This window comes from Mytilus californianus, unplaced genomic scaffold (assembly GCF_021869535.1).
Source record: "Mytilus californianus isolate M0D057914Y unplaced genomic scaffold, xbMytCali1.0.p SCAF_9, whole genome shotgun sequence".
NCBI lineage: Eukaryota > Metazoa > Mollusca > Bivalvia > Mytilida > Mytilidae > Mytilus > Mytilus californianus.
Window position 1 is genome coordinate 1609595 of NW_026262745.1, and position 26094 is coordinate 1635688.

General features: G+C 32.1%; 1 protein-coding gene across 1 annotated transcript in view; it reads left to right on the plus strand.

Moving 5' to 3' along the window:
* The window catches only part of LOC127716148 (uncharacterized), a 551146-nt gene that overhangs the window by 446710 nt on the left and 78342 nt on the right, over window positions 1-26094 (plus strand). The gene's annotated exons all lie outside the window — the stretch shown is intronic.

Sequence of the window (26094 nt, forward strand, 5' to 3'; positions counted from 1 at the left end):
ACAACAGTAACAATAATTTGAAAAAAAGATAATCGGGAGTTACATTGTTTTGTCAAATTAAATGTGACTTGCAATTATTTACATAGATAATCTAGACAGAATATTCACTGTAGCATCAACAGCGGATTCAGGTACCCACGAAACGGTTGGGGAAAAAAGTGAAGTCGGGAAAGATCAAATTCTACTTATTTTCATTATATTCTTAGTTATAAGTAACCTAATGATGTAGCTACTATAGAGAGCTGATAATGATCCTTAATTAGTTTTCTGTCTCGTCAAATCGTCAGAATCGGATAGGGTTGTACCTGTTCAACAAAGCATGTGACGACTTCAAACAAGTTGAAACACATTTATCCTTTAAATTTACCGTTTTCGTAGAATAAAGGTATATCATATTTAACCACTTTGTTTTTTGAAATAAACTATTGTTTACACAGAGAAATCGATGTAAACAAAGCCGACAGCTTATACTGCGATTAATTGTTTTTACTGTACGGGGATTGTAATAGATACTTTTGGCTATCATTGTTTCTTTAATTCGGGGGTACCTATATCCAGTGATATTAATTGTTGCAATATATGGTCTTTCTCTGTCGTTAATTTACTGTAATTATTGCAGCAAAATTATACTCATTCCATAATAAAAATTATATAATCGGTTTCATTTTTCTTCAACATCTCGTGAATATCAGGACAGAATATAAATATTTGATGTTAAAAAGTTGTTAAAAAGTATTACAAAAATTCCGAACTCCAAGGCAAATTCAATAAAAAGAAATAGACACTTCGGAGGAACTAACAAAAAGACAAAGAAAGGAACATTGAAGTGGTTTTAATTTCGAGATGATTGTTATATATAGTTTATAAGTAGAGAACGCATTTATTTCTCCTATTAACGCCATAATATGTTCAATAAAGCCAAAGGGAAAGGTGATCATGATTTGCAATTTGTTCAACTAAACATTTCATCATTAATATATTTTTATATTCCCATGATGTCATAATTCATTTCGAACAAAACATATTTTTGTTTTAACAATCAAATCTCTCAACCAAATGGTTAAGCGAGAAAAACTTTACTGGGAATTCATGTTGAACTTTTGTGGTACGAAATATCATAAATCTAAGGGTTAACTTTTCATCAATTTATTAGCAATCTGTTATTTGTTTGGTCAATCGGAGAATGTCATGCTATAGATAACTAAATGATAGCTTTTCTCGATTATTATCCAGACTAATGTTATTTAAAACGACATCGGAATGACTTTTCTCCTGCAGGTAAGTGCGGCCTCTACAGTCTGTTATTGACAACATGATAATGTGATCCTCAATAAAAGCTTATGTATATCAGTATATTGGTATTTTTCTTAATCAATATGAACGTATAAAAGATTTTTTTCTTTTTTCTTTAGAAATGTAATTTTATTAAGCTGATTATTTTTATAAAGTATGTCAGTTTGAGATGATTGTTTGTTATCGGTTGTGATATTCTGGAAAATGTTGAGATTTTCTGTCGAATAAAACTTTCAACTCTGTATCTAAATGTTAATCGGATGCGACCGTCAAAATTCATGAACCTTCTGTATAGTTGTTGTCATTTTAAATAGCAATTTATCAATTGAATTCGAAAATTTTTGTCCAATTAAAGCTATGCCAAATCAAAATTTTAAAACTGTCTATAGAAAGAACATTACGAAATACAAGGATATATGTGAAGGAACAAGCAGGGAAAAAAAACTTGGTCGGGCGTTTATTAATATATAACAAACACTAGAGAAGATGTGAAGAATTTGAACATGAAATACCAAACTTGACACCAACACGCACATTTCACAATTTTAAAAAGCACCAAGATATTGACAAGGTAAAACACCAACTAGGTTCCAGGCAATTAGCAGGCGCGCATAAAAAGACACATTCATTCGTGGCTGATATTAAACTAGTTCCCTGAGTGTTTTGTCATGAAAACCCACCTTAATATTGATATCAAGATTGTGCAGATTTTTATTAATTGCATTTTGCCTTTACAATATATGCTCTAGATAGGCATAGGTGAATGTTTGTACATAAAGGCAATAGTAGTACACCGCTGTTCAATAGTCATAAATCGATTTAACTAAAACAAATCCGGGTCACAAACCAAAACTGAGGGAAACACATCAACTATAAGAGGAAATATAAAAACAACGGGAACAACAGAAACACTGAACTGCTACAAAACAAACGCCAACATACATAGAAACGGACTATGTGATGACAACTGCCATATTCCGGACTTGGTACTGGACATTTTAAGAAAAAATGGTTGGTTGAACCTGGTTTTATGGCTAGTCAAACCACACGCTTATATGACAATGTTAAAAATACCGTAAAATGACAACATTACGTTACATTACAAATATATGTACAAACGCAAAAAAGCAATTACTCCTTACACATTGCATTTACAAAAATCAGGGTATGTGTTTCTCGTTGTTGTTCATCTCTACGTTTGTTCGTCTGTTTTTCGGAGGATCGGCTGTTGTTTGCTGTTTTAGTCTGTTGTGATATATAATGCATTATTATTTCTGTTATTCTTTTTTAATTATGTATTATTATTTTATATATTCTGGGTCCAACATACCTTCAGATCCATATTGAGCCTTTGTTTATAACCTGAAGGAAAAGAGAGAAATGTATGTTAACAACGATAGTATTTTTCAAAATTTCAAATAGATAAAGATATTTATTCCATATTGATATTATTTTTGTAGGTTTTTCTATATGAATTTGATTTAAAATAAGACAGTATATTCCCCTTCGGAAAAAAATATAATCACCGCGCAAAACGTCGCGTGCTTTTACGCGTATAATTGTGGTAAAACCGTTTCATGTGCATATTGGTGTTGGTAAAAAATTGTGATTAAGTTTTTTTCACTGAATATGAAATAAAACAAACCGTTCGACAATATAAAACAACGGAACGACCGAAAAGTAACTGTAATATCCCTAAGTTTTTTCTTTACACTAATCCCTATAATATATGGTTTGTATGTTCATCTATGTTATTCCCAATATAATGCAAATGATGTTATGGCTGCGTCATGCTTCAGTTTGAAGACGCTATTAACTAATCAATTTATGGGCAATTGCTCCTTTTATATATCATAAGATCGCTTATGACTAAATGTATCATAACTTCATCTCAATAACTAAAACATTTCGCACCCATATATAAATTTTTGAAGTTTTAGACATGTTAGAGGAGTTGCGAAAATAAGCAAAGGTAAAGATTTAGAACATGTTTATTTACTACCTGTCAACCAAATCATGATGGGCGATGGTAATGATTTGTTACAATTCTCGACATGTCTTGAAAGATAGGTTTAAAATTGGAATTGAAAATTTAGAATGTTTTAAATAGTTTAAATATTTGAGTTTTATAAATGAAAATAATCAATTTTATTTTATAAATGAAGTCAAAACCAATTTCTTTCAAAAAGAACTAAAACCAGTCTCAGACAATACAGAGATAAGACATTTTCATATCTATTTGTTAACATCTATTATTACAATTACTTGATCGTTACAATAAACCAATATTACTGTATAGTGGTAAGAACTGGTGTAAAAAAGAATGAAAACAATCTTTAATCTATTAAAACAAATTCTACCTTTCTTCAAACGTTAGACCTTAGAACTTGGGCAATAACCTATATATAAAGACGTTTTAATGGAACTATGTATGTACTGATATAGACTTGAGGACTTAAGAGCCTGTTGTTCAGTGATTGTTGTTTGATGGTGTGGTTCCTATGTGTTTCTCGTTTCTCGTTTTTTTATACATACTAGACCGTTGGTTTTTCTGATTAAATTGTTTTACACTAGACATTTTGAGGCCCTTTATAGCTTGCTGTTCGGTGTGAGTCAAGGCACCGTTTTGAAGGCCGTACTTTGACCTATAATAGCTTTTTACACATTGTGACTTGGATGGAGAGTTGTCTCATTGGCACTCATACCACATCTTCTTATTTATATTGAACATGAGCATGATCATTTCAAGCTGGCCTGTTGAATAGAGCTGATGACGAATATTAAATGTATTAGCTGGTAATATTTATTTCAATAATTTTTGCTATTCAAATATACTTCACTACAGCGAAACTATGGATTTTTACCTATTATATGGACTTAACTTAGTTAACTTGAATTAAATTTATTCATAAGGAATGTCGCTAGAAGATATTTAGATTTAAAAAAATTATCTAGAAGATAACGCTTAAATAAGTAATATCTAAAAGATAACGCTTACACATTTGAGGTTAAAAATCTTGGCAACAAGTTTATTGACAAAGCTTATGTCAATACAGTTACTGTTCTAAAACATAAACAGGGGACATATTTAAATAGATGTTGTTTGAATTATGTCTGTAAATTGAGATAAAACCACTGATTAAAATATCATATTTGCATTTTAAAATAATGTTCTCTTAACATAAACTTATTTTTTAATATAGAAAAAAATGTATAGTTTAAAATACTTTATTTCTTGTTTTTAGAGAGATTAATACACCAAAATAACAGAGATTTTCCTGTACTATGTACTGCGTATAGAATTCCCAAATAATAAAACTTCAATGGTTGAAGTTATGCATACATTGTTTTCAAGTATGTAAAAATAGTTTTGTAAAATATATAATGCCCCTAAAAGTAAACGAAGAGTAGGTATTATAATTAAAAAAAAAAACAAAAAACCAACGTATATAACTGTTTGACACAATGTGATACATGTAGCTGGTTATTCTAATTCAAGAACTAGGGTTGAATAGCATGTTCTGGAGAGTATGATACCTACAACATTTTAATCCAAATCAATTTAAATTAATTATGTTTACCTTAGAAGTCACAATTTAATTAAATTTTGTATCAGTAGTCAAATCTGTCTTTTGAATGTTGTGGTAATATCCAATGAAGCTGTACATGTTTTAAATACACCTTTTTGTAGTTTTGAGAACTATGTATTGGTCTTTTTGAGATTGATACATAATATCTTGTAGATCAGACTTGTTGGAAAATACCCTGACTGGAACTGTGATAAATCTTTTAAAATCCTTGCAAATATTTATCAACTAAATGATAGTGCTCATGTTTTAGGATATTTACATATGTATTCCTAATTATGAAAGTGGACTGAAATCACTAGAATTATTTAAACACCCTGCTATAAATAATGACCAATTTACAATTATTTGATCTGTCAAATATATCAATAGCACTGTATGATTGTAAGACCTGATATTAAAAAGAATGAAAAATTAAAAAAAATCTTTAATCTAGTACAACACATTCTATGTATCTCAAACCGTTTGACCCGGGAAGATGGATATAGAATTCTCAAATAATGATACTTCTGAGAACAAATGGTCAAAGATATAAAAACATTGTTTTCAAGTTTGTAAGTAAAGACGTTTATTTTTGTCAAGTATGTAACTCTAAAAGTATACGAACATTAGATATTATAAAAATGATAGAAAAGACGTATATAACCGTATGACAAAATAGTGATACATGTAGTAGCTTGCTATGTTAATTCAAGACCAAGGTTTGAAGAGCATGTTTTGGAGAGGATGATACCTTGTTTTTCTTTAATCCGAATCAATTAAATTACTTATGTGCACCTTAGAAGTAACAATTTTATTAAATTGAAAGTGGAATGAAATCTCTAGAACTATTTTAGCACCCTGCAATACAGCCTGATACAAATTTGGTCTCAATGAACTAAACAAAAATCTGTAAATGTTTGCGAACGTTTACAATGTTGATTTGCAATATTGCTAACATCAAACTTAACAAAAATATCTTCAACAAAGTAAGGTAGAAATCGTTCAGAAAATCAGAAATCAATTCAATTTGGTCCTTTTAGTGTGCAAGACATGAAATATCGATGAGCAAAATGACACAAATTTCTCTTATAGTTTCAATTCAGCTTTGAAAAAGGTCATGGTCTTTTGGTTTATCAAAAACTAGGACGAGTGTTCCAGACGTTTATTGCATTAAAACAGAATAATAAGGTATCTAACTCTTTGGTTTTTATATCACTATTTTGTAAAATGCTGGAGCTTGTGTTTTAACATGGTTTTCAGTGACATTACGAGAATAGTCATTCAGATATTTTGGTCATGTATAGAATTTGGGTAACTGTCCCAAATTCAATTGCTTAACTTTTAGTCATTGCTTTGAAAACCATGGGTCGACATGTCTGGTTTGCAAACACTTGTCTAATGAATCTTTTGTTTAAGTAATCTGAAGTTTGTTTTTAAATATCTGTGATATTCTGTCATAACAAGAGGATCAATTATTATCAAAGTGCATTGACTTAGAGCCGTTGTTAGTGTATTTTGGGTTTTGGAGAACAGACAATTTGTCTTATGGTACACACTTTTTTGAATTATCATAAATTCACTTTCTTATTGATGGATAAAGACTAAATGTAATGAAAGCTTATTGTCAACCAACCAGTCTACAAGATTCCAATTATTTCCTTTAGCGTTGGTGATATATCATCGGGATCTCTTTGTGAAAACAGTATGGTGCTGTTATTGGCGTATAGCAAGTGTTTACAGTCATGTTGGATATTTTTAGACATATCACTGGCATAGCTTACGAATAACAAAGGTTCTAGGATACTTACTTTGGGGCCTCCACATATGATATAAAGGAGTTTAGATTCAGTCCCATTTACATTTGCAACCTGATTCCATCCTGATAGTTATGACTCGAATTATTTTATATGTTTAACTCCAATATATGTCATTGTTTAAAAGCATTAAGTGGACGACATGCAGTAAAAAAGGTTTTATATAGGTATATCATGACAATTCCTGTAAATAACCCATTTGAAGTTCGTGATTTTCTGTATTCAAACAGTTGGATAAGACAAGTATCAGAAGGTAACGAGCTCATGAAACCGGAATGGTATCGATATATCAAGTCATGTTTTATCAAGTGGGTCTCCATTTGTTTATATATAACCATGTTTATATATAAGTGATATTAACATGTCAAAAGTTTTTATGTATTTTCCACTATTCGTTTAATAAGCAGGTTTCACTGTGGTTAGCTTTAGCTTTATTAATTTTGTAACAAAATTGGACAGCTAGGATTACTATTGAAAAAAACAACTTTAAAATGTATTTAATAGTTTGACTTTTTGAAAGAATGAGAAATGGCATAAATGTATTTCTAAATTTTGTAAAATAACTTGCTCATTTAATATATATTTGTTAAATCTATTATTTGTGTATTAGTATAAACATTTTAATCATATCTATGGAGATTGCAACGAATATTAACTATCATAAAACCATTAAAATAAGTCAGGGTTGTCAAATACATTTTTTTGTCACCGATTAAACTGGATTTTCACATATTTGTTTGCGCTGAATATCCAGAAAAACTTTATTAAGGCATATCTAGATATTGCAAATATATATATATACAAGATACTGGTTACTTCTATCAGCTTATATTTCAAATAAAACGAAAAGCTGCATAATATATATTGAAATCATAGCGCGCTATATGAAAACGTCAATAAATGTAAAAGGTTTATGGTTACGAAATATTGGAAAAAAGTATATTCAATTAACTGGTGTGAATATAGTAACTGTTATAAAATATTCAAATATATATAAATTTATCATACATCTTATTGCTTATAAACAGATAATTAGATTGAATACATACAGTACAGATGGATTGGTTCTGCGCTGTAATGTCACTGATGAAAAAATCATATTGGATTGTTATTACAGTCACAATGTCCTGTTAACATGGACTGATTTTGGATATGGACAAAATGTAAAGTTACACAATTTTTATTTATATTTTGTATTGTATATTTTGTATAAAGAGAAAATATACAAAAAAAAACACACTTTGTTGTACAATGTGTCTTTATTTGAAAACAAGTTCAGAATGGGCTCAATTTGCTCATCGTTATGAAAACACATAATGCCCTACGCACATGCTGCAGTTTGAAGTAACAATCAGTTAAATGTTAATGTACAAATTTCAGGGATAATAAAATTTTATGAATTTGACCAACTCATGAAATTTCTATAGCCCCAAAACCGTTGCAACAGTTCTTCATTTTCTCTCTTTTACAGTTTCAGAAAAGATACGAAAGCAAAGGTCAACATTTGGAACATGATCCTGACACAAGGAGCTCAAATCAAAGGACACAGTGTTTTACTTTTTCATTTAATGACTTACATCAAAATGCCACTGAGTCTATAATCGAAGGGGACATAAGTGAAAAATAAAATAACAAAAATACCGAACTCCAAGGAAAACTATAAACGGAAAGTCCCTAAGCAAATGGCAAAATCAAAATCTCAAACACTTTAAAGGAATGGATAGCAACTGTCATATTCATAACTGAAAATTGACAAATGATTGAAGCCTGCTAAGAATTAAACGAAAATAAAAAAAAAGTATGTCATTACCTCTTTGGTGTCAGTTTAAAGGGAGATGACAAAACGTGATGACGTGCCTTTTATTGTTTGAAATCATGTGCAGAATATGAATTCGACAAACTGCAAAACCATATACAGGGCAAGAAATAAAGGGCGTAAGAGGAAAACAAATGATCAGAAAAGACGTGATAATACTCGACTATATCATTCTGTTTATATATTTTTAATTACATTACATAGAAATAAGAAGATGTCGTATGAGTGCCAATGAGACAACTCTCCATCCAAGTTACAAAAGTAAACACTTATAGGTCAAAGTAAGGCCTTCAAAAAGGAGCATGCATGGTTCATTACAATTTGTACTTTTGATTGGCTGAAAATTATCAAGTGCATTCCAAAATTTTATTTTATTGCCCAATAAAATCAAACATTGATGACAGCACGTTCTTTCTGTGACAACATAACAACAATGCGCACAACATAACAACAATGTACAGAAAAAAAAACGAAAAAAAAAAAATGACATAAGCCGTAATTTCACAGATGTAGCAGAAAAATGTAATCATAAGAATTGAATGCTTCTTTTATGTAATTTAATAAGGTTGTATAAGCGTTGATCGTGCGCACATTTTTAGTATGACTTCGCGCTTCACATAAAATGTGCTTCGGTCAACACCTTAACACCCCAATGAAATTAAAAAAAAAAGAAGCATTCAATTCTTCTTAAATATGGTAAATGGAACATAAGTAATTACGTTTGATATTAATATAAAAAGTTCCTTAAACCAAAGAAAAATATATAAAACAAATATGATGTTTGGTTAGGTATATAATCTTAAGAATCTTGAAATTGATCCTTACAGCTAGAAAATTAGAAAATTCTAAAGCAATGTAAGAAGTATCTCATTTACCTTTATCAAATGTTGTTTGAGAGGTATGAAACAAAATAATATTTTGCATAAAAATATATTGATTTTGTCGCACAAGATAATCAAACGTCAATTGATATCTTGAAAGATCTATGGTTCATTATTCATGGCAACAAATATATTCATGTGGCTTAAGTAAATACATAGACATGACAAACAGCTTGAACCAGATATGAACTACTCGTTTTTTTCATTAACTATCTATAGTATATGATATGCCTGTACCATGATATATTATTTTCGATAATTTTCTTTGTTGTAGACACATATACAATATATACACACCGTAATAAGCATGTTCTACCCCGTTATATTATTTATGTGCCTGTCACAAAAGAAGGACGAAAGATACCAGAGGGACAGTCAAACTCATAGATGACAACGCCATGGCCAAAGATAAAAAGACAAACAGACAGATAATAGTACAGACGACACAACATAGAAAACTAAAGACTAAGCAACACGAACCCCACCAAAAACTGGGGGTGAAATCAAGTGCTCCGGAAGGGTAAGCAGATCCTGCTCCACATGTGGCACCCGTCGTGTTGCTTTTGTTATTACAAATCCGGTGTAATAGTCTAATTCGGTAGGTCACATTCGTGAAAAGGGAAGGGTATTGTAGATACGACATAATGAACATATCCGATATCATCTGTGAAACGGTTATTCCATAACGGTCAACCAACTCGTGATGGCGTCCGTAAAATTTACGAAGGGATGATTTCAACTTCACCATTTGAAACTCTTGGTTTAATAGCTTCCTTGTGAGCAGCAATCCTCTATCAAGGAAATCATGATAGAAAATACAAGCCCGGGAATATCGTATCAGTTGGGAGATATATACTCCGTATGCAGGCGCTGCTGGAATGTTGCTACATAGAAATGGAAAGTTCACAATTGGGAAGCTGAAATCATCTCTTTTGTCGTAAAGTTTTGTTTTCAGCCGACCCTCATTGTCAGTTTCTAGATGTAAGTCAAGATATGAGGCAGAATTAACTGTATCTGTAGTATCCTTTATCTCTAGTTCGATGGGATAGATTTGTTCAACATAGTCACCAAATTTTGTATTATTTAGTGAGAGAACATCATCTATATAGCGGAACGTAAGTTAAAGCATATTGCTAACTTCTTATCTTTCTTCCTAAGAAGTTCCTGTATGAAGTCAGCCTCATAATAATAAAGAAACAAGTCGGCAAGAAGAGGGCACAATTGGTTCGCATTGGAATTCTGACAGTCTGTTGAAAAACACGTCCTCCAAACATAACAAATATATTATCAATCAAGAAATCAAGCATCTTGATAATGTCAGTTTCAGAGAATTTTTTGTTTGAATCAGAGTGATTCTTTACAAAGTAGGATTTATCCCTCCCCAGGACAAGATACTTGTATCTACGTTCGCCATTCTTTTTAATGAAACAAAGTAATACCAACGCTTTCAATTTGTCTTGACAAATTTAGGTAGCCTGCATTTCAGTGGTTGTCGTTGGTTCATGTCTGTCATATTTGTTCTTCGTAAATTGTTTTGTTATGAATTATGCCGTTTGTATTCCCGTTTGAAGTGTTTCATTCGTTTTCAGTCGGGAACTTTTATAGCCGAATATATGGTATGGGTTTTTCTCATTGTTGAAGACAATTTTGTGATCTATAGTTGGTTATATCCATTTGAACTCTGGTGGATGGAAGTCTCATCGGCGAGTTCTGTATTTTAATAATAACCCATAACTACGTTGTGTCTGATCCAAGACAGGCTATCATGACCATGTTTGGTTCAGTATCCGATTTTAGATATTAGTGAATATGTCACTACACAACAATTTACTTTTTTATTTGACATTGTTTTTATTTGAAATAGTTGTTCAATGGGAACCTTAACGTGCAGCGATCGTGGCTTCATATTCATGATATTTAACGGTCAAATTCCGACCGGTGGTGGCTGCATATTTATACACCATGCTAAGCCATACAAAAGCAACATATCCAATCGAACCTCTAGTAACATTTGAAAATATGAAAATAGAAATAACTATAAAAAGGCAAAAAAAGATATTTTCGATTGACTTGATATCAAAATATATTGATGTAAAATTAAAAGGGCTCATGTCGTTGGCTAGATCTTCATAATATTTTGCATTTATAGATATAATCGACATCAATAGAAATTTGGTGAAACTTCATGACTTCGGTGTTGATGAAGGGCTCAGAGTGCCAGTTTGATATTCAAAATATACAGTAAAATACTACCAAAGACCACTTAATGACCTTGAGACCCCCATCCCTCGCATCTCTGGTCTTTCAATGAAATATAAAATTTGGTTATCCCTTAGAGTAGGTGTAGATACATATCAAATCATAAGTACTTTCCATAAACATTTCATCTTAGAATGAAAGGAGGCCTTCAAGTGTCACTTTTGGCTTAAATATCGTCAAACATTCAGGTAAAAAGGCCATTGACGTTGGCAAGACCTTTCTGATCTTTTAATCCTCATGATATTATACATATCAGGTTAGCTGAGATATAGATACTAAAGAAATCAATTGGAATCTTAACACATTTACTGATTCTTATTTATATCTATATTGACATATTAACTTACTCTGTGTTATTTTCATAACGATTCAAAGATCAGGAGATGGTAGTCCGTAAATATTGAAGACAAAAAGTGTTCACAAATTCCTATTATTTGTATCTGTATTATACATGTCAACTTATTCTGTGCTAGATTTCATAACGATTGAAAGATTATGAAGGTCTGTTAACGCACCCGACCTTTTTCTAACATTTAAAACGGAAACGGGAATGTGTCAAAGAGACAACCCGACAAAAGAGCAGAAAAGGCCACGAATGGGTCTTCAACACAGCGAGAAAATCCCGCACCTGGATGCGGGCTTCAGCTGACCCCTAAACAAAAAAGTGTACTAGATAATAGAAAATGGACGTTACACTTAAACTTCGATTAATATAAATGAATCGAAATTAAAAACACATACAAGACTAACAGTGGACAGAGGTTCCTGACTTGGGATAGGCGCAAAATTGCGACTTGGTTAAATATGTTTAGTGAGATCTCATCCCTCCCCCTTTACCTCTAACCAAAGTATAATAAACAAACACACATCCATACGCACAGTAAAACTCAGTTTAAAAGAAGTTGGAGTTAGCTGTTAGAATAGGTAACAGAAAAAACTACTTAGTAATCAAAATGACAATAATAACATAAAATAACTAAGAATAACTAGCAGTTACTGACATGCCAGCTCCAGACCTCAATTAAACTGATTGAAAGATTATGTCTACAACATATGAAAATTAAGCACAATCCCTCTTGTTCATTTTTTTTATTTTCGATAGTAAAATGACACTTTAAGTACCCGTACATATAAAAAATGAAATTATTTAGAAATGATCTATATATGCCAAGCCCAATTGTTACCCAAATTTTATAGACTTTGATAGATTCGGAGAGTCTCACTATTATTTAAGAGGCCCCCGGTAGTTTTTGCAATGAAGACATAAAGTTTCCACAAATTCATTTACAATGACATTATTGACTAATATACAAATGTTTATCATCTTTGTACCTTTTATGTGTATCGATTAAATGTGTAAGTAAACCCATGTAAGTGAAATCGGGTATAAATGATCATGGAAATGACTTTAGTTTGATTAACAGATTTCGTATTCTATACATGTGAAATCGTTATCAAGACCTGTTTCATGTATTGTCTTTGTATACATGTAGGTTTACGTTGTGGTTCACAGTGGAAAAAAATTATTTTACATTAACATATTATTTAATATGCCCGTCAAAAAAAAAATGGGTAAGAGAGCCAACCACATGTTGTTTTTACAATATAACAAAATTACGAGATAAATGAATAAGAGAGTCGTCTACCACCCGGCAACAATTTTATACTGACGAAAGTACCAACAGTATGCTATCTTTCATGCAGGGGTTTTAGCTGTCAAGACTTGAAGTTAGTATATCCATGATAATTCACACTTTCAAATGTCAGATAAATCGCGAAATGCAATCCTTTATCATGAGTCTGTATAATTTATCAGGACTCACATACTCACAGAGATAAGACAGATTCTAATATTTGGTCTTCAAAAACTGATCCATCTTCATTTTACGAAGGTTTCAAATGGAATGATATATTTAGAGTTATCTTATATACGCCATCCTCCTCTTCCTCCTCCTTCGATAATACTGTTATCCAAAACGTTTTTCCTGATCCTCTACGGTCCAGGAAACATCATGGTAAACTTGTGCTCTAAAACTACATTCTAATGCAGAGGCTGCGGCCGGCGGTGACGGTGGCGGCGGGAGAGGCGGCGGTGCTGGTGGTGGTGGTGGATGTGGTGGTGGATACGCCCGACTGCTTGGTGGATACGGACGACTGCTCGGTGGATATGGTTGATTGATTTTTGTGTTAATTCTTGTAATGTCTCAACATAGCATCCTTTCTCCACATCCCACATCACACTTTGGACAAGCATTATACATCTTGGAAAGCTTCCTTCAAATGATAAACATAGAGTGATTAAAATATTGACACCCATATTGTATTCTGCAATGTTCATTCGCCAAACTTCGTATCCCATCATCTAATAAGTTTCTTTTGTCATCATAATGGAATAAGCCCAGTTTGTTAATAGATAAGTTATATAACTTGTAGTCATATGAACGGATCTGTGTCGTGGTAGACATGTGAATTTCTTTATCAAACAGACATTGTTTATAATGTTCGTGTCTCGTGTGAATGTTGATGACACTCATTTTTATACCCTTTGCTGTCTTCTTTTCGCAGTGTTTTCATCATCTTCATATAACAACGAGTACATTTTTTACTTGAGATCAACGAACTCCTGTTTTGGAAAACTATGTGTTTCACCCATCATTTTGCATAATACCTTTTTATTAAATGTGCTATGAAGTGGGTGCTTTGGGTTATATTTAGACTTATAAAATAAGTGGTTGTCCGCTATCATATCTTGATAAATATCATCAGTGTTGATGCTGTGGCATATTAAATCTGTGTCTGTAAACAAGAGTTTTGCCCTAGGCCCGTATTTATCCCTCATTTAGTTATAATAAAAATCGTACATAAGTGTCTTTGACAAATCGAGTATAGTTAATGCCACGTAGATGGGTCAGTTTAAGTATAATAGTTGTTTCAGCATGTGAACAGCCACCAAGTCGTCGTTGAATATTTTGAAGGCATGAAATATTGGTTTGCTGATTAGTTTTCTGGCTGTTGACTAGTCATTCAAAAGTTTTATATCTGTTGTCTTCCTCAATTTTTCCAATGTTTTTCCAAAAAATGCATTATTCCTGATTTTTAAAACTCCTTTTCAAACTCGTTTTTTTGCAAGCTTTCCCTTCCCTAAAACAGGGTCGTTGTTCAATTGCCACGACTCTATGAATCTTTGTAAGTTTCATTCCAAGTCATAAGAATAGTTTCAAAAAGTAAAAGCAGAATACCGAACTGCAAGGGAAATTCAAAACGGAAAGTCCTTTATAAAATGTCAAAATCAAAAGCTCAAACGCATCTAACGAATGGAAAACAACTGTCATATTCCTGACTTGGTACAGGCATTTCCTAATGTAGAAAATTGGGGATTAAAACTTCTTTTATAGCTAGATAAACCTCTCACTTTTATGACAGTCGCATTGCATTCCATTATATTGACAACAACGTGAGAGCAAATAAAAAAAAAAAAAAAAAACATTATAATATAATCTAAATCACTATAAAAACAAAAAAAACTTAATTCAATTTTCTATAATGCACTACGTATTTTCCCTTAAGATGTACATTTTGTATCAATTTGTCTTTGGACGTTCCTTTTAAGTTTAAATCCTTCAATAGGTTCTTTGCATAGGGCGATAACATATCATCTGTAACCTTCAATTTTTCGGGACCGAGTGGATATTCGTTGTGGTCATCGTGCAGTTCCCTAGAATATTCTCGGTCAACTTCTAGTATATAATCTTTTTCACTGTCGTCTGCAATGGCAGTTACATGTATATTCTGAATTTCACAATCATTTAAGCCTTCAACTGGAAATGCATGAGACACGGCACATCAATATAAGTTGTTTGCATCTAGGTACATCAGGTGACTATTTAATTGATTGTCCTCCTCCACCACCGCCACCAATGCTACCGTCGCCGCCGGCACCACCACTGCCGCCTCCGCCTCCACTTCAACCGCCTCCGCCTTAGAATTTAGCTTTTAGAGAGTGTGAACTATCCTAGAAAGGCTAACTTCAAGACTCGACAGCTTATACCCCTACATGAAATAGGGAATACTGTTGGCCCTTTCGTCTGGTTAAAAATGTTGTCGGGTGGTAGACAACTCTCTAATTCATTTATCTCGATGTATAAATGGTTAAGAGTAATTTTGTTATATTGTAAAGACAACATGTGGATGGCTCTCTCACCCATGTTGTTTATATGACGGAATATTGAATAATATGTAAATGTAAAATATGTTTTTGTTTTCAACTGTGTAACCACAACGTAAACCTAATGTATACATACAATACATAACATACGTCTTGATAACAATTTTACATGTATAGGACACGAAATCAATTAATCAAACTTAAGTCATTTCCTTGATCATCTATACCCGATTTCACTTACATGCGTTTACCTATTGACACCATATTTGTTGAATATGCAGGTAGACTTTTTCAACAAATTGTCGGCATTCCTATGGGAACGAACTTTGCGCCTCTCCTTGCCGACATCCTCTAATTTTCATATGAATCGGAATTCCTTCAGACAACAAGAAGATCAAAGAGGCAAGATCATTTAATTTCACATTCAGATATATTAATGATGTTCTTTCCATTATCAATGCAAACGTTTCTGATTGGGTTCCATTGATATCTCCTCCAGAATTAGAAACTAAAGAAACACAGACACGGCTTCCTCTGCCTAATTTTTAGACTTATACCTCGAATTTGACGTAAGCGCTCATCTCAGTACCAGAATCTATGACAAACGAGACGATTTTAATTTTGAAATAATCAATTTCCCCCACCTTAGTAGCAATATGCCAACTTCACCTCCATATGGGATATACATTTCCCAACTCGTTCGGTATTCAAGAGCTTGCAGCGGCTATTCAGACTTTGTAAAACGTCACCAGTGTCTGAGCAGAGAGTTGATGAACCATAGGCATGTCAAAGAACGTCTCGTCCTTTTTCTAAAACAAGTTCATCGGAAGATACCAAGACCTTGTTGATAAACATTTCGTATCTACTTCACAAATAATAAACGATGGTCTTGAAGTAAAGATTCTATGTACTGGCGTTGTTTATCATTTTAATAACGTGTTATACCATTCTTTTATTTGTCTTTGTAAATTATTACTTTTACTGTTTAGTCTATTTTTGGTAGTGTCCATTTGACGTGGCTCAGTACTTTTACATCCCGTCATTGTGTTATTGTGCTGTGGTAAATTTGTATTCTTGTCTTTCGTTTTCGCTAATGTGCTTTGTCTATATACCTTTTTGTTTTTCTTTGTTGACATATTTATTTGTTTTTATAGTGATTGGGATTATAACACAATGTTGACTGCTTTACCCCTTTTTTTGATATTTTTACCTATTATTACCTATCTGTTTGTTTTGTTAACACATTGTTGTCAATATAATGGAATTGTTTACTGTCATACTAGTGAGAGGTTTAGCTAGCTACAAAACCAAATTAAGAAAATGCCTGTACCAAGTCAGGAATATGACTGTTGTCATCCTTTCGTTAGATGTGTTTGAGCTTTTGATTTTGCCATTTGCTTAGGAACTTTCCGTTTAGAATTTCCATCGGAGTTAGGTATTTTTGCTATTTTACTTTTTACTTACACATGTAATCGATACACATGAAAGGTACAAAGGTGATAAACATTTGTATATTAATCAATAATGTCAATTGATTAGTCGTAATTTATAAAACTTTAAAATGAGATAATACTCCAAAGAAAATGATTTATCTAATTAGTTAGTCTCTTAATACTAATAATAAAGCCATAGAAATAGCCTCAAATCGGGAAGCTACCTCTCAGGAGGCTACCCTTGTCCCATAGGGTTAACTTTAGAAAAATATCGTCAGAACCCCAATTCACCCACTACTCAGAGATGGAAACAGAAATAAATTTATTTTATCGAGAAATAAAAGTAGATACTCGAAATATATGAGATAATAGGAAATTGTAAGTAAACAATAAATAATTACCAGCACAAACACATGGGCAGTCGATCTTAGAAGTATGTGTTGAAGTGTACATTTGTAACTTAAGGAAATGGGATAGGAAATGTCTTAAAAGAGGGACGAAAGATACCAGAGGGACAGTCAAACTCATAGATCGAAAACAAACTGACAACACCATGGCCAAAAATAAAAAGACAAATAAACAAATAATAGTACAGATGACACAACATAGAAAACTAAAGACTAAGCAACACGAACCCCACCAAAAACTTAAGTTTCGGACACAAATTTATGTGTCTAAAGATAGTTTTATGATTGTCATAACTAGAATTTATTTTATCATCCTAAATTTGTGAACTCTGAATACAACCAGCGCTAATATACATTATTTCAAAGAGAAGGGCAAACAATTTCGGTAGAAATAGACTACATAGGGACTATGATTATCCCCTGAACTGTTCGGATGACATTGACATTATTTTTACACGTAAGTGAAGATTGTAATAAAATAGTCGTAGTGCCAGATGAACAGGCATTTTCCTATGTTTTTGGTTCATCAATTTCAAATATACAATTATTAGATGAACAGTTTTGATTATCTTTATGAGAATACTAATAATAATTTTAAGTATTAATCTTATAAATATTTCGGCAAAACTAAATAATGACCAAAATAATATTTATCCTTATATATATAAGCACAAAAGTACAATAGGGAAAACGATTTCCTCCTAAAACCAGTATGCTATTGTGTTAATATGGAAAATTATACGACGATACTGAAGAAAAATAAAGTTTAATTGACATTTTGTAAGAATGAGGAGGCTTGTTAAAACAACATAAGTTGCAAAAAATCTGCTCATAGAAAAGTCTTGCACAAGCATTACGCACGATTTCAACAAATTTTGTATATTCTTTATTGAAATTTAGTATCGGGAATCCTTTTAAACAATAAAATAAACGACTTAATTAAGCCATTAGCTATTCCTTTGGAATCAAAAAATATATTCCAACGAAATGAACGAAACAGAAAATCCTAAAAAATAATAGCAGCCGGGTCATTAATTATATATAAATTACGCATTTATGTTTACAATTTCATGCAAATGTGTCGGCACATCTGTTGAATCTTAAATCAAAAAACATATCCTTTGCCTAATCTTTCCTTGTAAGATCTGTACGCAAATCTTGGACACAGGATCTGTATTTTTATGAGAATTGAATTCATGTATCAACTATGAAAGGGGGACAACAGAGAACACCAAAATAAAAGGATACACCTTTCTTTGGATACCAACAATAAAATTTTGAGACGCTGCTGTGCTATTTTTGTTGGAATTCAAAATTCATGTAACTTCATGACATTCTTGAAGTATAGAATGCAACATATGACAAAAGTCACAAATTGGTATAATGAAATGACAGTTTTTGGACAGTTTTAAACTTAATGTATGACCTAAACAAATGTAATTACTTTGTTTCACGTTTTCCGATGAAGTGTTTTAAAATCGAAATAGCATTAAACGATGTCTTTGTACCTATCGGAGGTATAAGAGATGCCTTATGGGTATTTTTGTGGATATTACTAAGGTTTTTGTAATATAAGTAACTAAAGTATTGTATCCACTAGGTATATTGTAGCAACTGGTAGTTTTAACTTTGTTGCGTTTCTCATTTAGTCTTTACCATTCTGTTTCTGCGTGTGATCTTTCGATAGGTACAGGGCCTTGTCCAACTTGTAACAATGTTAGCTGATCTGTCTCTATATGTACTCGTGAAAGTATGTGTACAAGTTAATAATATTTGTATCTTGCACTGACGACAGCCGCACATATCTTAAAAAATGGTCTTACAATAGTTAAAGTGATGTTTTGCGGGGTAATGCAAATAGAATATCGCCCGAAAACTGAAGCTTTTCACTTCGCATTTACAGATTAAAAGTGTGAATATTTTGTACCAGCTTCCATCTAGTGGTAAGAGCAACCCAAGATGCTTATTTTAATGTATCATTAATTTTCAAGGCACTATAAGTCATTAGTAGTTTCTAAAACTTGAACAGATTTACATTCCTGTAAATTCATGGACTAGATTAACATGTTTAAGTAAACACCGACATCAAACACATGATTTTGTGTCAGAGAAGGTCTACTTTTGCATATATTTTAAATCTGAGTGTGTGAATAAGTGGTGTTGCACTTTAATATCTGATTAACAAAAACTAATTATCCACGTATAATTTTACTGAGTTTGTCCTGCACAATTCTAACACGATGGTACCACGAGTGCACGAAAAGTTAAACTTATCCACTTGTTGGCTTTGTATTGATCATCAGTCTTTATGTTTCTAGGTAGATTTCATAGAGTATTAAATTAATACTCTATGAAATCTACCTAGAAACATAAAGACTGATGATCATTTTTCTTTCGTATTTTTGTCTACTTTTAGCAATTGTATGTTGTCTGATTTTCCAATGCTTGCCTAGACGGTGTTCAAAAATCGTTACTTTCTTTGCAGTCACTACGATGTCTTGTAGGCTATTCCACACTTCCACTACTCGGTTAGAAAAGTAGTACTTCCTTATGTAATGTTACTCTTGAGTCATATACTCCTGTTATCTTGTAGATTTCTATCATGTCGCATCTTAGCCTTCTAAATTTTTTAGTAGGAATCTGCAGAATTTTCAATCGTTCTTCGTATGACAGATCTTTGAGGTTGGGTAACATTTTTTGTTGCTCTAAGTTGGACGTTTTCAATTGTGTCGATATCTTTCTTTTTGTACGGGTGTCATACACTACTAGCATATTCAAGATGAGGACGGGTTAATGCCTTCAATAGTAGACAGAAGCTTTTATAATGTAGATATTTAAAAGTCCTTCTAATAATTTCAACTAGTTGGTATGCTTTGTTGACTTGTGTCTAAATATGTTTATCGAATTTCAGTTTGGAATCTATAGTTACTCCTACATCTTTCTCTGATTGAACTGTTTCCAGTGTGATTTCAGATCCATCGTATGTCGACATTTTATACCTTCTCTCTTGCCCAGAATTGAATTTGGTAGAAATTAGTAGTACTTTTCATTTGTTCGGAAGGAAACGCAATAGCCATTTTTCACTCCATTTGAACATAATATTTATGTCATTTTGCATTATGGTGTTGTAAATTTCGCTGTTTATAGATCTGTATAGTTTTGTGTCATCTGCAAACATGTATACATCAGACTGTGCACAAGACGGCGAATCGTTTATAAAGATAACAAACAGGATTGGTTCTAAACTGATGCTATGAATTTACATACACCTAAGAAACATATTTCGAAGAAGAAATTTAAATCACCTTTTAGTGCTGAGGCTAGACTATCAATTAGGAAAAAAACATAGAGCATGGCAAAAATATTGAAATAACAGAGACAACGAAAGCTACCGGGGTACACTAAAGCTCGAAAGAAAGCAAAAGCAACAGTTTCTAAAGAAAGAAAAAATCGGGAGAAGTCCATGCCAGAGTCTGCGAAAACAAACAGAAAAAAAAACTTTTGGTCATATGTTAATGCAAAGCGAAAATCTAAAAGTGGCGTATCAGAACTTCATGTAAAAAGAGATGGTAAAAACTTTATTGCAAGTACAGATACAGAAAAGTCTTCGAAATATGTTTCTTAGGTGTATGTAAATTCATAGCATCAGTCAATTCATCCATGAACGTGCTAACCATATTTTCTGTATCTTTAGCAGCTTGATTTCTTCCCAGTTAACATTTATATGTTCTTTTATCTTGTCGTTATTAGCCTTGAAATAGTTAAACTTTACACTTTTAGAATTTTCATATGTTAGATAACATTTAAAGTTAAGAACCAAAACATTATGGTCACTGTGCGCTATCGGGTCTTGATATTCAATATTCTGGATAAATTTCTTATCATTAACTAATACAAGATCAAGTAATGATGGTTCTTGGTTATTACGGTATCGTGGTGGTTTTTCTACCATCTGGTGAAAATAATGGAATAAAACGACCGAATGTAAATTTTCTCTTTTTTCTCGGGAATAGGCTATTAAAAATTATTTATCTACTCTATATGTTGAAAATTTTGTGAAAATGTAAGAAGTGGCAATTCTTACCTTTCATACCTTTAGTTTCATTGATAAAAAAAATAATATCGACTCGTCCAGTGTCCAGTTTGAAGGTCAATGAAGTTACTGTACACATTCATGCACTTTCTGATTTAATTAATATACATGTATGAAAGAAATAAACAGTTTCAAGGTAAACTAAGGATAACCTAATCCAAGCAAATTGCGTAAGATTCAATAACATTTACCGGTCTACATCATAATAAGTAATAGGGATAAACTGGGTAGGGAGAAAATGAAAGATATTTTGAAGTTCATTTTTTGTAAAAACGAATAAAGATTTGTCAACTAAAATATTTGCTATAATTTCAAAAGCATGTCGTTCTGTATTGGTATAGTTGTCGGATCTTTCATTTGCGTATTTAAGGCAATAGAAAGTTTGGGATTCAAAATTCTACATAATTATTGACTTTATACAGAAAATTCGACCTTTTAAAACATTTAATGTTTTACAAATAATACATAGATACAAAACAAAATAATTTCTGAAAACAATGCACAAAATCTCATTCTGATTGGTTTAGTGGTATTGTCATTAAGTCCGTTGAAATGAACCGTGGTATTGCAAACATCGAATTCCCTCACAAAATGTTATCACTCACTAGATATCAATATTGATCGCAGTTGACCTAAACTTTTGAGCAAGCAATGTAGTCGCTGTTTTTTAATTCAGGGGATATTCTTCATTTTATTTGGTAAGATGTCTTAATTACTATCAATGAAAATGAACTACAGTTTCATAATAATTAAATGTATCATTACTGACGATTTGGACATGTAAGGGTGACGGCAATTTCCACAAAATCGCAAAACAAGCAGCAGGATCAACATGATAAAAGTCAAGAATGTAGGTCATTCACATACAACATTTATTTAGTGGATTTTTTTAAACACCTGAATTTAATATATATAAAAATAAAGAGATATGGCTTGATTGTTGTTTGTCTGGCAATCGTTCATATGTTAGCAGTTAGTTTACAATTCAATAACAATATAAATTCGATATATATTATGATAAAATCGTTCATGTATGGATCATAAGTGACATTCGTTTGTTTACAAACAAACTATTCACGTGACATGTGATGCAAATTGGATTTATGAATGAATGAAGGAATGTCTATACTATTTCTTTTTTTCAGAAGTTTTATTAATTTTTGAACAAACACTTTATATCGTATTTCTTGAGAATTTTTTAATCTAATGTTTAATAACTTTGTTCTTATCGAACATTCGATATTTACTCGACAATGGTTCTATAGTCACTATCACAACTGTATTTGTTTGACAATTCTGCCTTACGTGACGAATTAATGAGTATAAGAAATATTCTTTATCACATGTTGATATGCAAATTAAATATTTCCTTTACCTGGTATTATTTTGGAGTTCACTAGTTGAACTACCAGTAAATGAAAAATTACAATGCTTACGACTTTATTCATGTTATTTAAATATCTGCGTTTACTAGAGCATGACTTATACACTGAATAGTTGATTAAGGGACAATAAAATGTTGGCGAGATTTCTTATAGATATACCAAACTAAAAACAAAAATATACTTTAAGTGCAGTTATCACATATTTCTGTTATATGCATGTGTTTGTTTAAGCATGCACAAGCAGGAGAAAGAAAAACTCATCCATCATTCAATCAAAAAACAAGAAAGTGTGAAAAGATTCCAGTTATGAATATCTTAAAAGATAATTCCAGTAAATAGCAAATTGTTGTACTGCTGTATTAATGCCAGATGTATTTCAAATAAATAGCGTATTGTAGTACTAGTGTACTGATACCCGATGCATTTTTCTAGAAAGCACTTACCGTCTACGCAGTACCTTATAACATGTTTTAGTCCATAAGAGACCATATGCCAAAACCGTTTGTTGTAAATCGTTCGAGTCGAGATAGAATTGTATACAAATTTTGGATAATTGACCTGAAAGGTAAATGTCCAATTTCAAATTTTTAAGTTCTTATACCACATCCATTATGTGTAAGAAACATATGATGTGTCAATTATTTAATCACACATTCCAAATTCAGAGCTGTATCAAGCTTGCATTGTGTGTCCATACTTATCCAAACCTCTGTGGTCGTTCCACGCTGCGCCCGGCGAAGCATTGTATTCAAATTTACGCCAACAATTAGGACATCGGTTATTAAAGATAGTTTAAAGACAGTTTTTGAAGGATGAACGAGCTCAAACATGACATAAATCGGTCTTAATATCCTAATCTATTCCGAAGATATGTCTATCATGGACAAATCATAGGACATCTTCAATAAACAGGTTCCAAGAATACAGACAATTTCATTCAGAAAGACTGTTTACAATCGTAATTATTTGAACGTGTCCACGTCTTCGTCGATGTTAGCATGTTTAGTTCTTTGTGTCGTTTTGGTAAAACTAAATGATAATGAACATTATATTTATCTTCATATTGACAAGAAAAGTAGAAAACAACTTTGGCAGATGAATTAAAGTGTACACAAATAAAAATATTAAATACTGTAAAACAATGGGAATCCCTACATTCCAACAGTTCACAGAGCACAAGTGTATAATAGGGAAAACGATTTCGCACTAAATCCAATGAACTAATCGTCTTTATACTGAGAGATATCCGACGATACTGAAGTAAAAATAAGTAAAACTGACATTTTATAAGATTGAATAGCTTTTAAAAACAGTACATAATTTGCAAAAAATCTGTTGATTTAAAAATAACCCAAATCATTCATTTAAGATTTAACTTAAAGTCATACACAAGCAATACGCACGATTTCAACGAATCATTGAGTTTGTATATCTTTTGTTCATATTTTAGGGAAGGATGTTTTTCATTTTTCAAAGATTATCCACGAACTATTTGATTTCGAATATGGTTTTGACTCTGAAGTATAAAAATGCATTTTTAAATTTAGATAATATTGTTAATGAAAAGGTGGGGGTGCAACCGTTTGTTAATTTTTATTTTAACCTCCATGTTTTTTTGTCGTTCTGTTCAGCCCCGTTTAGGTATATTGCTCTTCAAACATTTATGTATTTGACTCACAAACTTACTCGAATACACCTGATGGGTTTAATTGTCGTCCGTAAGATATAAGGTATTGTGTATCCCTTTTGAACTTTTATTCACACGTTGTTGTCAATATGATGGAATTTTATGCGACTGTCACACAAGTGAGAAGTTTAGCAAGCTATAAAACCAGGTTTAATTCACCGTTTTCAATATCAGAAAATGCCTGTACCAAGTCAGGAATATGACAGTTGTTATCCTTTGTTTGATGTGTTTGAGCTTTTGATTTTGCCATTTGATTAGGGACTTTCCGTTTTGAATTTTCCTCGGAGTTCGATATTTTTGTTATTCTATTTTTTTTATAAAGAAATTAGGTATTTCTTTGTAACCATAAAATATTCAAACGAAATGTACGAAACAAAATTTTTTTGAATTATTGTAGAAACTTAAAGTTTCAATTTTCTCATGAAGACTTTTCCGTTCTATTTCGGCGTATAATCTTTCGATAGACATAGGCCTTATCCAACCAGTAACGATCTTAGCTAACCTGTCTTTATAAGTAATCTTTAAAGCATGTGTACAAGTATATTACACATGTATCTGTAACTGACTTCACCCGGACACATATATAGAATTGGTCCGACATAGGTAAAATATGTCTTTTCAAGAGTAAGAAATATTGAATATCGCCGGACAATTAAAGCCTATAACTTCAATTTTACAAATTAAAGGTTTGTATATTTTTGACGACTTCTTTCTTGTAATAGGATTCACATAGCCTCGAGTGTACATCTACCAGTTAGATTAGAATGGCTGTATTTACTATCAGAAATGACTTAAATTAGAATGACTGTATTTACTATCAGAACTTTTTTGATAGATGATTGACTCTTCATTATAAAAACATGTACTGAAAGGGTTATAAAAATGAAACTGAAGTGATGTATGATATTTGAAAGTTTACAGTCTTATCACTTAGTCTTGATTGACCTGTATATATCTGTCACAGATTACAACGAATATGCTCACTTTTTCGTAGACACAATCCCATCTGCCATCCCTCCTTGATCAACGAAAACGGCTCATCTGCTTATATCATCACTGAATTTGTTATGCACGATTTAAACACGAAGCTGAAGGGTGCCACCACTGCAACACAAACTGTTACTGCATACCCTACCGAAGCACCTTATGGGTTTCGTATTGCTCATCTTTCGCGTACCCGAGTATCATTTGTCTTTCGTAATTTTGCTTATTTTAAGCAATTGTGTTGTCTGTGGATCCTTCGAGTTACAATATTTTTATTTCCGAATGGTATCTTTCTTGTTTATATGTTC